Source organism: Erinaceus europaeus, chromosome 1 (genome assembly GCF_950295315.1).
Source record: "Erinaceus europaeus chromosome 1, mEriEur2.1, whole genome shotgun sequence".
NCBI lineage: Eukaryota > Metazoa > Chordata > Mammalia > Eulipotyphla > Erinaceidae > Erinaceus > Erinaceus europaeus.
Window position 1 is genome coordinate 59,795,364 of NC_080162.1, and position 6,494 is coordinate 59,801,857.

General features: G+C 39.5%; 1 pseudogene; it reads right to left on the minus strand.

The window, feature by feature from the left end:
• Nucleotides 1-2,245: 2,245 nt before the first annotated feature.
• On the minus strand, nt 2,246-3,231 carry LOC107522650 (Y-box-binding protein 1-like; annotated as a pseudogene).
• Nucleotides 3,232-6,494: the final 3,263 nt, after the last annotated feature.

The window sequence follows — 6,494 nt, forward strand, 5'->3', positions numbered from 1 at the left end:
AAGTAACCTAAGATTATGAGACAACCATGATAATGAAAAACAACTATTAACAGAAAAATGATGAAAGAATCCCAAGTCCCTAATGATCATGGACCTGTCATATCACTCTTGGCCTACCTTTTTTATGTTTTTTTTTCCCCATGAGATTTTTTTTTTCTTATCAAAACAAGACAAAAAAAAAAGTAACAGAAGATGAAAATAGCCATATATTTAAGTCATAGTAATTTGGGGTTTCTGTTAGTTATCTATTGACTACACTATGCATGTGGTTATCACTGAGCTAAACATTGTGGGAGGGGTATCTGAGATAATTTAGAGAATTGTCACTAAAGCTCATTCAGTCTCTGTCTCAAACCCAAGCCCCCGTAGGGCAAAGTCCTTCTCCTCTGCCCTCAAACTATGACTTCATCTGTATTTGTTTAAACACTGCAGGAACATGTCTTCTTGTTGACATGCCATTAACGAGGAGTCGTTTTTCCTGCTTACTTCAATTATATTTTTCTTCATGAAGAATGCATTCTCTTTTGGTGGGAGAGGTAGAGAAGGTGCTGTAAAGGGATGGGCCATGTTTCAAATAACATGGGGTGGGGAATATTTGCCCAATTCAGACACCTATCTTCTAAGGCAATAGCCAGCATCTACCCAGATTCCTGAAACTAAATTTCAAAATCATGTGCTTGGATGCAGTGTGTATGTGTGTGTGTGTGTGTAAGAGAGTGAAACAATGTGTTTCTTTTAGCATATTGGGCTACAGAAGTAAGCAGCTAGTTACAATTATTAAAGGGTAACTAAGTGGATATTTTCTTTCTCACTTCATTTCATATTTTTTAGAGAAAATGAGTTTTGTAGAAATTGATATCATTCCATTGAGTTCCACTTCTCAGAAATGCATGTTGCAGAGCATCCCTGCCTCCAGGACCTGTTTCTTCATTTGTAATGATATACTATATGTAAAGTTATATTACCAGCACTTGCAATTTCCCAACTGCTTGATGCTTGATGTCACAAAGTTATAACTAAGAGAGGCTGTTACATCTACTGCTCCAAGGCATAGGGAATATTATTTCAGCAACAATGAAATCATATAATAAAGGACTTTAATTTTAATGGCAGCTTGAGTGTAAGCTGTTAGAAAAATCAAATGTAAGTTTTCCCCATGTTAGTGAGTCAGGTGACATCTTCAAAACAGCATCCTTTTCCAACCTACTTTGGATTTCAATTATTCAATTCAATTCAACAAGCATTTATCAAATACCCATTATATGTGAAGATTTGCAGTAGGTGCTAGAATAATTGAACAGCAACATCTGCCCTTCAGGAATTCACAGTCTAGTGAGAGAGATATGCCTATTAACAGAAACTTTAATACAAGGTAGATTGCAGGAAGTTCTCCAAAAAAAAAAAAAAAAAAAGAGAGAGGCTATAGTACAGAGCCATTACAAGAGAGATGTGTGAGACATTTTGAAGAAGGGAAACTTTACCAAAAGAATTTAAAAGGAACATGATACATAAAAGTAAAAGGCACACTGCACCAAAGTAACTCAACCTTCAACTTAAACAAAGGCTGAAAATTGAGAACTCTTAGAACGTGTTAAAGGATGAGAAAGCAGTTATATGATTCCAGTAAACAGCAAAACAAAGAAAAGCTTTGAAGCTAGTAGGATGGTGAGTTCATCAATAGAAATTGGTGACTGATTATATATGGACATGAGGAAAAAATAGGTTAATGGGTGTTACTGCTATGTCTTTGGTTTAATTTAGTTGTGCTCTTCTTTTAATATTAATGATTTAATATTGACTTACAAAATTAGGAGACAAAAGGGATATCATTTTATACTGTTCCCAACACTGGAGTTCTGTACCCCCATTCCCTCCATTAGAAACTTCAGTAGTTCTCCCAAGGCCACATATATTATTTCTATAACTATCTATAGCTGACTTTCTTTTAAAAATCAAGTTGTAAACTTTAATTACAAGTTAAAAATGAGGTTCTTAAAAATCTCAACTTGACTGATATGAAATGATTTTAAAACATTTAAAGGTATATTGAGAAAAACCAGGCCTTAAAAAAATAGATAATGCAGATAGTTCTAGTTATCTGTTCAACTGACAAAAAAGCAAGCACTTAAGGTCTTCAATTCCAGTCATCTTGTTGATTTCTTATTGCTGGAATTTCTTATTCATTTCTTCTTGTTGGATGACTAAACCGGCAAACCGGCTGATGGTAGAGATGGTAAGCTGGCATTTACTCAGCCCCACGCTGCTCAGCCTTGGGAGCAGACAAATTCTCAACTGGTGGATCTGCTGGTTTTGTCTCTTTGCCATCTTGTGCTTTAGGGTTTTCTGGGGTCTGCCTTGGTAATTGAAGTTAGGAAGGTATCGACGTTGAGGTGGCTGCTGACCTTAGGTCTCATCTCCTTGACGTTTCCTTATCTTCTTCATTGCCATCATCTCTAGGTTGTCTTTGGTGAGGAGGGCCCCTGTGGAATCATGGCCTATTGCCCCATACATGTTCTGTCTCACTGGTCTACCTTGTTCACCTGCACCCTGGCTGTCAGCACCCTACATCACTTTTCCCTGAACTGGGGCGCTGGAATACTGTGGTTGATGTCCATAGGGTCTCCTCATGTAGTAAAGTGGGAGCCATTGGCTGTTGTAGGGCTGACATTGCTGGGCCTTAGGGAGCAGTCTCTGATCACGCATTCTTTTCGCCACTTTCACTATTCTGGTAATTTTGCTGGTAATTGTATGGAGGACCCCTGTGATGTGGATATCGTCTATAATGGTTACATTCTGCTGCATATTTACTGCCTTGCACTGGAACTCCACCAGGCCCTATAACATTTGCTACCTCTGCACCCTATTCTCTTTTAACAACATCAAACTCCACAGTCTCTCCATCTCCTACACTCAGAAGGTACTTCCTGAGATTATTCTTTATGGCAGTCTGGTGTGCAAATACATCTTCCTTGGTGTCATTCCTGTTGATAAAACCGTATCTTTTCCTTACATTGAACCATTTTACTGTTTGCAGAACCTTCGTTGCGATGACCTTCTTGTTCCAGCCAATGTGAGGCTGCCCAGGCTGCCACTCCCTGTGCAGATAGATGCCTGTGGTGCCCTGGACTAGCTGTTGGAGGCACTGAGGACTGGGACTTGCCCATTTTTCCTATGGCTCTGCCTTCTCTTTTATTCTAAGTCAAACCTATTGATACATCCAAATACCTTCATGTTTTCCTCTTCTTTCTCTAGGTCTTGGGGTTTTGATGGAATTGAAGTTCAGAGTCCTCTGGTAATCTTCCCCTAACATTTTTCCTCATCCTCTGGACCAGCATTCTTTTTGGGGTGCATAAGGTGGGATTTCTGGCTTCTGTAATTGATTCTCTACTGGACATGGGCATTGGCAGGTCTATCCATACCTCAGCCTGTTTTTATCTTTTCCTAGTGGGATAGGACTCTGAAGATGTGAAATTCCTCAACACAGTGGTGAGGTTGATGGTAGCATAGAAGCATTGAAAGGCTGAAAGGTGACAAGATTAAAACAAAAAAAAGAACAATAAACAGGAACCTAGAAGTAGGAATAGAGCAGATGAGAATAGGGATCTTAGGGTGGAAAGAAGCTAAGAAGTCTATTTTAGGTATGTTCCTAGGGACCCATGACTTTAGCAATTTTTGTTTGAGCTTGACAGCTAACACAGAGAAAGACTAAAACATTGTTTGGGAAAATAGTGTCAGAGTTGAAATAGGGCTAGAAAGCTGCACTAGGGAATCTGACAAGAGTCTTATAACCAAAATATATCAACTTAGCAACAAACAAGCAAATGACCCATTTAAAAGTGAGGAGAGGATGTGAACAGATTATTCACTACAGAAGAGATACAAAAGGCCAACAGACATATGAAAAATTGCTCCAAGTCACTGATTGTCAGAGAAATACAAATAAAGACAACAATGAGATGCCAGCTCAGCCCTGTAAGAATGTTATACATCAGAAATGACAGCAACAACAAAATTAAAAAAAAAAAAAACAATGCTAAGCTTCTCCAGTGCCTAGCAAAGCCAAGCAAAAGAGACAGATTGAAAAAAAAAATCCTAGAAGATAATGAAAAATACAGGTAACCAGATGTATATAAATACAATTAACTGTTTACCCCATCAATCTGACCCAGGGACTATACATATTCACATTTAGCATAGAAGCCTGTGTAACCTCTGAGTCCCTGTCAATCTGAGCTCACAGTCCATGGTCACAGCTGGGAGCATTCTAGGCTATACTGCTGAGTATAAACCAGTTATCACAACCAATAAAGAAAAAAAAATAAGTGAAAAGCTACGTGCTAATACTGAGAGAAAGGCATCACTGAATACAGTTTTATAGTTCTAAGCACAACTGCCATCTTCCTTGCCTTTATGGACCACTACAATTTCTGTGGTATTCCTGTGGCTGATTAAGATCTAGAAAAATTCTTCAGAAAGATAACAATGTAAGACTATGTATGATCTCTCCAATTGTTAGTCACTGTTATGAATAAATATGCATGAACAGGTTGTAGTGTTGAATTGTTAACATTCTAAAACAGGAGTTTTAAATAGAAGAACTAAATGCTAAAAGTTCCCTCTTCTTCTTCTAGCATTTTCCAAAGTTCCCTCTGAGAAGCCATATTTGTCTTTACGACTCAAAAAAGCATAAACCCTTAATTGACAACTTTAGCATTCAGCAAAACTGGGCTTTGAGATATAAATACATTCAGAATCTCAAAATTCATCTTTAACCCTCCTACCTAGTATAGTTTTGTGTGTCTTGTCTTTTATTCTTTATTTTGAAGTTATATTATCTTATTTTTATTTATGAGAAAGCAAGATCAGAGTACTACTCAATCACAGATGGTATCAAACATACTACACACATATTTGCAATGAAATATCAGGATATATATATATAATATATGTAAGTATATGTAATATACTTCAGATATGCAAGGCATGTTCTCTGTCATGTCTTTTAAACCAGACTGTGATTCTTCTTGAATAGAGACTTAAGGTATTACACAAAGTGACCTATAGTCTTTTTGCTTGTTTGTTTTGAACACAGACATTGGGATGGAGGCTGGAGTACAGAAAATTAATTATTTGATAGTGTTTTCAAAATTAATCATAATGGAAGTAAAGGAAGAGAAAAGCTGGGTGTCGGGCTGCGCCGCGGAAGAGAGATAGAGGAGATCTGGGGCGAAGAGGGAACACAAATCTTTATTCACACGTGCACCTCAGAGTTGGGTGAGAGCGCAGTGGTTCAGACCACATGGAGCTAGCAAAAATGGCCACCTTGCGCAGCACCCTTCCCTGTGTCTAATCCCCGAGGTGAAAAGGGGGCAAGAGAGAGAGAGAAAGAAGTAGGAGGGCTTTATAGGGCAAAAACTGGGAATGAGGAGTCGGGACAGGATTGGTTGGGAAAGGCACTCCGAGAATATCGTATTAAGTGTCGTGGGAACTGGCAATAACCTGAGGGGACAATATGGTGGTTGTGACTGCAACTGCACAATTTCCCAGCATCTCCCCCTTTCTTTTTATCTAATGGCCACAGTATAGGAAATTTAGAGTGGAGCAGGCTTATATGTTTTTAAGGAATGCCATGCTCAGGTGGGAAGATGTAGGATATGGAGGAGGGAAGACTTACATGGCCGCCAACCTTGTGAGATTTATGTGTCCCCCTGTGCTCAACCCCTCTGTAGAGAAAGAGAGACTTACCTGGAGGGACTCATCTCATAGGTTAAGCTCTGCCAGGCTCCATCATCTCCTCACAATTTTTCTACATCTTTCCCTATCTTTCTATCTAGTCATCGCATTAAGATGGGTAAATGTCTGTAAAATACTCCATCTGTGACAGAGGAATAGTAGTGTAGGGGTGAGCAGAAACCTTTTGGGCATAAACCTGAATGCTATAACAAAACAGGAAGGGACAAGTAGGGGAGCAGCAAGAGCTAGTGTGATGCCAAGGGAATGCTGTTGGGCAAGGGGGAATTTCCTGTCTCTGGGGGCATCTCCTACCTCTGGGGGCAGGGCCTAGTAATGGGAGGGTGTTTTTTGCTTCAAAGGACAGGTCCTGCAGGAGGGTGTGGCCTGCCAATCGGAGGGGCTATTTGGCATTGTATAGTCCTCAAGGCAATAGGCTGCAAAGTCTATGAACTACTGCAGGTCAATCTTTGAAAAAACAGCAGCGTGAAGGGAAGAAAGCTGCTGTAAAATTGTGTAAAGTGTCCAAAGGTTATACCAGCAAGTCCAATAGAAATCTCAGTCCAAAGTAGGCTACTAGGGGAAGAAATGCCAGGGGATGAAAAGCTGCATATCTATCTCCATGGGGAAGGTCAGCCACTGGAATTCTTCTTTTCTGTAGAAAGTGAGCTGGAACTGTCAAAACATGACAGGCAAAGCAGAAGCAGGAAGGGTAGACAGGCAGTAAGAAAGTTCTGTCCTTGGAGTCTGTGAATCAGGTTCTT